At 43.0% G+C, this 8,536-nt stretch overlaps 1 long non-coding RNA gene across 1 annotated transcript; it reads right to left on the bottom strand.

Moving 5' to 3' along the window:
- Nucleotides 1–416: 416 nt before the first annotated feature.
- On the bottom strand, nt 417–4,316 carry LOC127601755 (uncharacterized). Its single transcript, XR_007962632.1, has 3 exons — nt 3,570–4,316; nt 2,087–2,288; nt 417–1,123 (listed from the first exon to the last, which is right to left on the bottom strand). It is a non-coding gene; the product is annotated as an uncharacterized LOC127601755 (long non-coding RNA).
- Between the last annotated feature and the right edge of the window lie 4,220 nt (nt 4,317–8,536).

Genomic DNA, 8,536 nt, shown 5'->3' with positions numbered 1-8,536 from the left:
AGAGAGAGCCGATGTACATTTCCATTGCTGTGCTATTGTTCTTTCCCATGCTTCCAGTTGAATTGAAATGCCAGCCTCCTTAGCCCATTTATTCTTTATATATATTGTATCCCCACCTTCTAGTACCTGTAACTCTTTGTAAATTTTCGATATATTACCCCTTCCAGGGTCTGACCCATAAGATAGTAGGAAGATTTCTATCGATTCTTGCAGCTAAGACACTACCTAGAGAGATCTCTACGCACAGGATGGGTCCAACAAAGTGGTTTCGGCTTAATCAAGATATTCCTACTATCTTAAAGGTCCATTTTTTAAAGTTACTTTTTCAATATTGTCATTTTCTCCCTTCACTGACTGCCGCATGATTCTTCTGCTTCAAAGTTAGGCATGCATCAAGTACGGCTGATTGCGAGATGTAATGCTAAACTACACCATGTGCCTGGGAAAAGGGTGTTTACAGATGATGAGTGGGCGAGAATTATCTCAAAGTTGGCTTGTATTTAGTGCTCAAAAAAAGAAGAAGAAAATAGTATCTTTCACCGAGTGTGGAACAAAAAAATAAAACAAACATGAAATGCGGACCGTAGCGCAAAGCCTTTCAGCTATTTATTCTTAGCTCCTAAAATGGCTTAATGATGATAATGAGTGTGATTACCAAAATGGTCTTCTGGCAGTACAATCATCTGAAATGTCCATTACAAGAGAGAGAGAGAGGGGAAAAAAAAGGATCCAAGTGTGTGTATGTGTGAGCTTACAGTAGGGCTGTTTGGAAGATGAACTGGCATTAGCATGCTGTGAATGGGAGCAGGTGAAAATCTCACTTTGAATCATTTCCCCTCCCGCTCTGGTCCATTGTTGGCGTCCTCACACATGGCAGAGGCGGAAAGAAAAGATCCTATTATTCCGGCCCAAGCCTGTTCTCCTCGTTGATGCTTTCAAGAGGGGAAAGAGACGGGGGGAATATTCTGATGGAAAGCAGGGCCTCAGTGGCAGCCGAGCAGTTGTGTGCCAGCTGAAAAGAGTCGGCGGGCTGAAGCAGCGCCGGTGCCCACCACCTGCCGAGCCCCTTTCTGCCTCATCTCGCTCGGGCTCGCTTTCTGGGCTTTTCTCTCTGTCAAGCACTCTGTGACTCAGCAATCCAGGTTCAATTCAGGATGAAGAAAGGGGAGGAACGAGAGAAAAGACTAATTTATTGAGCGGGAGAGCTGGGAAAGAGCGCGCAGATAGATGTCGACTGTACTGTGCGTTACACTGCCAGAGCTAAAAGCAACACCTGGTGCTGGAACATCAAATCATGTTTTCCCATTGAAATGAATAGAAATGCCATTAATCCGCTCCAGCCTCCCCCACCCTTGCTAAAAAAGGGGGGTGGAGGGGGGAGTAAAGTACAGTAACCCACTTCCATCAGTGGGGTTGTGTTCCACACCACGCCCGTAATAAGTGAGATATACTGTAAATAAAGATCGATTGTATGTGTTGATGCACAATGAGTTCAATCTGTTGCTCAAAAAACACACAAAAATTGCGTTTCACCCCAAAAATCTGACTTAAGCATTAAAATCTGCAATCTGAAGGCAGCCTTCGAAAACGGTCTACCTCAGCTATTCGTGGGTGAGAACAACTGGGCCGACCCGTGAATAGCCAAAATCTGCATAGGCAGGTTCAAGAATCGTGAAAATCTGATTGTAACGGATTCCTCTCAAAATTCATTTAACGAATTGAATTTTTTAAACCCCCCACCACCCCCCACCAAAAAAATAACATCCGCAAAAAGGTGAATCTGCAGTCGCCGGACTGCGATTGTGCAGGGTCCACTGTAGACCTTTAATTTTCTTTGAACATTCGGCCCTACTAGACTAATGTGTATTTTAATTGGTCACGTTTAAACTTTGAGAACCGAAGTAGTAAGATAGTGTTCAGTGTACAAAGTTTGAGAATCACTGCCTGCTTTGACGTTAGGGTGTGTAGTGTGTACAGTGCGGCACAGCGGCCCTGTTTGTTGCACTTTCTGCACCATTTCTTACGAAATCCCCATGAGATCACATTACTGCAGTACAGTAGAGAATATCGTAAGCAGTTCACTCACCCTTGCTCTGTTTTGGCCTTGTTTTCATGTCTCTCCCTGCCACACAGGCCTTGGACTCCCCCCACTCCCGAATATTAGATCACCTATTGATGCTCCGAGTGTACTCAGCTGGCCATCAATACTGATGGCTTATTGATGAAGGAAGGAGCGAATCCTTGTACCGTCTCCGTCAACATGAGGCTGGCGCGTTCGGTGGAAGCATCTGCGTGTGGAATAATGAGACGGAGTTGGGAGAGGGGGGAAGCGAAAGTGTTGTCATCTGTACGTTTGCACTCACACAGCCAAAGAAAAATCAATGCAATGTAACACAAATGGATATATACAGTATAAATATATATATATATATATATATCGCCTGCAGCACTGCTCTTTAGTGCCAAGACACATGTCGGCCTGGTGGGATGGCATGCTGCACTACTCCCCCGAAGGAGTAGAAGACGAAGAAGATGGTTAACTAAATGGATGGAGTGGCCCCACAAAGCGAGGAACAAGGACCCCTCTCCTCTTCACCAGGACATGACTTTCAGAGTGTTTGCAGGCCTTATTTTCTTTGTGGATTCTCCAGTTCAAGGTCATGGGGAGATGGTGACTTACTCAACCATTCACTTTTTGACATTCACAGCGTCACCGAGTGGGAAGTGAACCCACGTTGCCTGCACTTGAGTCAGGCGAATGGCGAATTTACCTATGCGGAGGTAACACAAATTTCAAGGCAATAGCCACGCATAGGAAAGGACAAGAAAACACTTGACTTAAAATGGATGTAGCGGTACTTATCACAATAAGGCCAACTGCCCAATCATGTCATTTCTCATCGTCTGAGAAGGATACATAAATGAAGGCAGCACAATAATTGTGCAATGAGCACATCTGCCTCCGTTTTGAAAGTTTCCTGCGCTATTACCATTGTGTCAGAACACCGCTCGACATTCTCCCAAATGTGAATACCGTATCTATGCTCCATAAATAAATGTTTTATTGGTGACTGTGTTGTTATATTCTTTTTGACTCAATGCTACAAATTATGAAAGGCCCGTATTTTTAAATAACTGTGCACACACAGATGACCAGTAGTTCTACTGTATTATCAGTTGAGTATCTTTTGCGTAAATTAATATATATTCAGTAATTCCAGTTATTTCAAGTCCAATCATGACTTAAAGTGCCTCATAAGCATGTTGTGAATTTTGATTAGAGATCCCATAGAACCCATCTTTTTAATTTTTTTTTTTTTTTTAAAGAAGTGATTGCATTTATTACACTAGGCGTCTGAGCGTCGCCACCATTCTGATACAATTTTTAAACCAGATGAAACAAACGCAGCCTGTCAAAGAGTAACACAAAGCCAGTGAAGAAGACAAGGCCAGAGCCCGTCTGCCCAATATCAGCACAAAGGAGGAGGTCATCTGGCACTGGAGATAAAGATGGGTGTGGGCCCCCTGCAAATGGCTGCCTCTGTGTGTGTGTATGTGTGTGTGTGTACCTTTTCCGAGCAGACATTGTCCATCTCTGTGGCCCATCACGGGCAGGCCAGCCATCCCTCATCCACATTCCTCAGATGATAGCGAGCCATCCGAGACAAGCAGAGGCAAGTCTGGACCCACCTGGGCAGAGAGCCTGGTGAATTCCACTCATGCTCACAAGGCCCACTGGGATAAGAAAAGCAAGAGGCGGAGGGGGGGGGGGGGGGGCACTTTGAACAATATTTTATCTCCTGCGAGAGAGCATCGGGCGTGGTCCACTGTTGTACCTTTCCCCCCCCAAAACCCACCAATCCACTTTAGTCTATTATTATATTGGCTTGGCGGTGACGTTAAGGGAGCAAGGGACTCGGGTGGGGGCAGGGCTGGGTAGGGCAATCGGCACCAGGACTATTGTGTCTCAGCAACCCCCGTTCAGGGTCATTGAGCATGTGACACCTCTATGGGCAAAGAGTCGTACTAAATAGCTGTGCCATCCCTCCCCAGAAAACCGACGACCTGAGTGGTGTCGGGTGATATCATGAATGTACACAAAAACATAAAAATCAACGAAACGCTTGACCACAACAACAATAATAATAATAATAATAATAGTGATTATAATACTTTTCAATCAATCGTAATCCGACCATATTAAATGAAATGATTGTAACTTGTAGTATAATAACGCAATTGATTTACTGAAATAAATGGAATAAACTCACGAGATTTCTTTAATTTGCTAAGTTAATTAACAAAATTAAAATATAACAGCTAATGTATCAGAAATATTTGTCTTTTCGAGAACCAAAAATGTCTTCAGATCTAACCATTTCAAAATCAGCATTATTTGACGAGTAAGTTCAGAAAGAAAAAGTACCGAAAAACATTAAAGGTTGACTTTAGTATTTTCTTGTCCACCAGTTACACACTATTGTAAACCAATCTGTTTTTTTTAAAGATTTAGGTTAAAACAACTTTAATAAATGATTTGGTGTATTTTTAATCAACGAAACCAAGAATCCGCATTCAAGATGTCATTTTATGTGCACCACCCTACACACAAGATGAACCAATTGCTTTAAAACGATAATGCTCTTTTTGGTTGACATCGCCAGAGCAGCATTCATTGAATAATCAATTTATTATTGTGAGTATAGTCCCAAGAAATCAAAAAGTAATGCTGGCTTGTTCTGATCGACCAAACGCCTCATCGTTCAAATTGGGATTTTAGATAATATTGCTACCATGTTTTAGCAACATTTGAACCAACGCTGACAAAAAAAAAAAATCAATAATCGCCGCTTTTGCAAACCTCTGTGGAATAATGGACTTATTGAACGAAAAAATGGTGTTACTCAGATGTCCCTAACCTATTTTCACTCCTCTCATACATAAACAAAGATTCAGACTTCTTGAGGTGACATAATGCTGCACGGCTCTTGCAGTTACGAAAAGAAGTTTGATGACACATCGTGTCCAAAAGTTAATCTATTCAGATATTTTCAACACTTTAAATTGGTTTACAACACAAAGAAAGAAAGAAAAGATGATGAGGTGACCGGTCAAAAAAAATCAAATTGACCAGGTTTTGACCTAAAAGGTTCTTGCCTGTCCGGTTTAAAAGGTCTCTCCTCAAAAGCCTTATCTTCAGAAAACATCTGACATGACACTGAGCAGGTGCCCCCCTCCCCCCACCCCTACCGAACGCTGCATCCGTAGGGCAGACAAGAAGGGTAAATAGGGTTCATTTACATACCTGAGTCGGGCGTGAGCGCGTGCGTGTTTTTTTGCAGACGCGTGTTTACCGTCAAAGGATGCTCGGGCATTCCTCCGTGGGTATGAAAAGGTGGACACTGGGAGAGGTGGAGGCGGGGGAAGGTCTTGGGGAGGCCTGGAAAAGTCTCTTTGTTTACCTCAGCTGGCTCTGCCCTCAATCAAGGCAGTTTGGAGGAGATAATACAGGAGGGGTTCATGAACAGAGAGATGGCAGCCCCTTTAGCTCTTAAAAGGACAGAGTACAGCTTCAGTTTGCTCAAAATGAACAGTCACTGATGTTTGCGGCCATTTGGTCTACATGTGCCGGCTATATGATTGGCCGGTGACCAGTCCAGGGTGTACCTTGCCAAAAGTCAGGAGGGATGGACTCCAGCTCATTGATCTGTTCTACACAACTTTAGGGATGTAAAATGTATTCTATGTTAATTTATGTTAATTTTGTAAATTTCCCCAATGTGGGACAAATAAAGGATATCTTATCTTAATCATAACCTCACATAATCGGGAGAAGAAGGTAGGGCTTGCTCTCCCCGTGATATATAGAGGGATGGCAGTGGCTCGTGATGAAAAAAGCGGAAAGGGGCGTGGCCTGGACGGGGCGACCAATCACAACAAGTAAGACATCATACACGTCCAATCGCAGGGCTGTTTACAATCGGAAGATGGAAAGACTGATCGGGAGAGCTCGTGAAAACTCGACGATAAGGTACCTGATCTCCCCCCCCCCCTAAAATTTTCTCAACGGATTTAGACGATTCACAAAAATGATCAATTTAAGAAATAAAACGGCGGATTTCCGCATATCCGCGGAAAATTGCCATCCCAATATATATATTTTTTAATGTCTCACTTTGCTATGAGACAAAGCAAGATGTCTGTGATTTCAGGGTCATCTCGGTAAAAAAAAATAAGCAGAGTCGTCGGGTTCCATTCGAGTCGTGTCCTTGCCAGTTTCATTTCTGCGCCGGTTTTGTCTCTTGCCCGCTGAAAAGAAATTCGCCACCAACAGGTTTGGTTTTTCAATCAAGCTTTTAATGAAAAGATTGTAAAATAACAGTTTATTTTCCTCAATGCTGTACATTAAGACTGCAAGGTTATGAATGCTGAGGTCAGCTGTAGTACACTTTCTTTATGACACTTAAGAGTTTTTTTTTTTTTTGCGAGCCCCTTGGCAATGCACGGCGGCGGCTCGGACCTGAATACGAGAGCTCTCTGACGAGTGAGTGGACAGGAAGAGAGAGCCCAGCCTGGGTGCTGCCGACAAAGCTGCGCAAGGGTCACATGAAATCACCTTCAATACTGATGTGTGCGTGTAAGCTTAGTATCGGGAAGTCGAGACCACCTGCTAGCACGAGTAGAAAACACGAGTTGTGCGCACCTTTACATGGACCGTCGGTTTTACACGCGGGAGAGCGTTTGATGATTAATTATTCATCAGGAAAGGCCATAGACGTACGATACAGAGCTTCTCGGCTCGCAGATTCCGATACATTATTGAGAACTTTATCTCAAAGAAAACAAAGCGAAGCGGGAGTTCAAGACGACTTCAATGGAGAGCTCCGCAAATCATTTTTAGCGGCTCGTCGTGTATTTGTGGCAACGGCCACAAACTGATGTCGTTACCCAAATAAACCTTGGTGCGGTGACTCACTACGTTTGATTAAAGATGGACGGAAAAAAAATAACATGAGGTGTAATGGAGTATGAGAGCACATTACTGTAAATGCTGAAAGAGGTATTTTGGCGTCTTGTGTCACGATGGGTACAGTCAATACTGAAATGTAAAACGCACCTGTGGCGCTAGAAGATAATATGGCAGAGTCAAAGTTGAAAAGCGGTGGTTCAGGCGTAGAAGAGATAAAGCGAGGGACAATAAAGCTTAAGACGAGGTTTAATGGCATCAGAGGCCCTTGTCAATGCTCTTAAGACTGGCTTTGTTTTCGTCTTCCAAGGTAAAATGCTAAAAGACAGCCATGCGATTTAAGCCAACAAAATCCGAAAACTCGCTAAATATGAAAAGCTAACATTGCACAATGCACGTCTCAGCTCTCCGTCACCTTAGAACCGAGGGGAAACTGAAAATCATGCCACATTGGATGCATCCGTCGGAATGAGATCCGAACAAACAAATATCTGAGGTTCTCTTTTTTTTACTTAAGGGGACGAAAAATAAAAGACACTCTGGCATAATACACCAGGCACAGCAGCATCATCATTTTAAACCGTGCATCCTCAAACACTAAAAAGGTGAATCAGCTCGAGCAATGAGCGGGCGGCAGTGGGTTTATATCACCCCCATCCACGTGATACTGGATCAACATACTACTAACTTCAGATGACCAGCTTCTACAAACAATAATAGCTGCGGCGAGCCAAGTAGGTACCGTGTCATGGGAAAAATGGAGCCAGCCTCCAGTTCTAGCTTCTTGACTTTGTATAAGCTGTATTCCTTTTAAAGCTTTTGTAACACTGCATAAAGACGGGATCTTTCCACCAAACACGGGTAAGAGACGAGGTACGACCAGCGTGAGGGACACTGGTTGGACCATCGCTTAAGCAGGAACTGATATGAGAGCACTTTGGGTCAACCTTGAGCTTTTGAAAAACATACAAAGTGCACTTAGTAAAGCTATCACACCCTATGGTTCTGTAAAGGGGGTGGGGGGGCAAATAATATTGAAAATGGAACAAACAAGTGAAAGATTCGGATGGATTGAGTGGTTTCAGATGAAAAAAAAATCCTGACAATGAAGAAGAGGGTGAATGGTGTGCATGTTGTTGCTTATGTTTTGGTAGGTTCAATAAAAGGCAGATCCAAGGCAACACCCAGGGAGAGCAAGTTCAAAAATACAGTGGCCTCCAATCGCAATGCAGCTCATGAGGCTTTCTGTGACAAAGGTTAAGGAAATAAGAGTTAAAAAAAATAACAAAAAAATGAAAGAAAAAAAAAACACCCGCAGAGAATTACATGAAACAAAACTTGATAGACATTCAGGTGTAAGTGAGAAATTGGATATTGACCATTTTCTAAAAATAAAAAATTAAACATCCAAGAAAACATCACAGAATGCAGTAAATGGCTGTTTTGTGTCACGTTTTTGATTCTCAGCTTGAATCCTCAAAATAAAATGAACAAAAAAAGAGAAAAGAAAAATAGGGGGTCCTGGCTCCACCTCAGTCTCACATTGAGTAAATTCTTTGCAGAGGTGAG

The sequence above is a fragment of the Hippocampus zosterae genome, chromosome 6 (assembly GCF_025434085.1).
Source record: "Hippocampus zosterae strain Florida chromosome 6, ASM2543408v3, whole genome shotgun sequence".
NCBI classification, from domain to species: Eukaryota; Metazoa; Chordata; class Actinopteri; order Syngnathiformes; family Syngnathidae; genus Hippocampus; species Hippocampus zosterae.
This window is presented reverse-complemented; position numbering and strand designations above follow the sequence as displayed.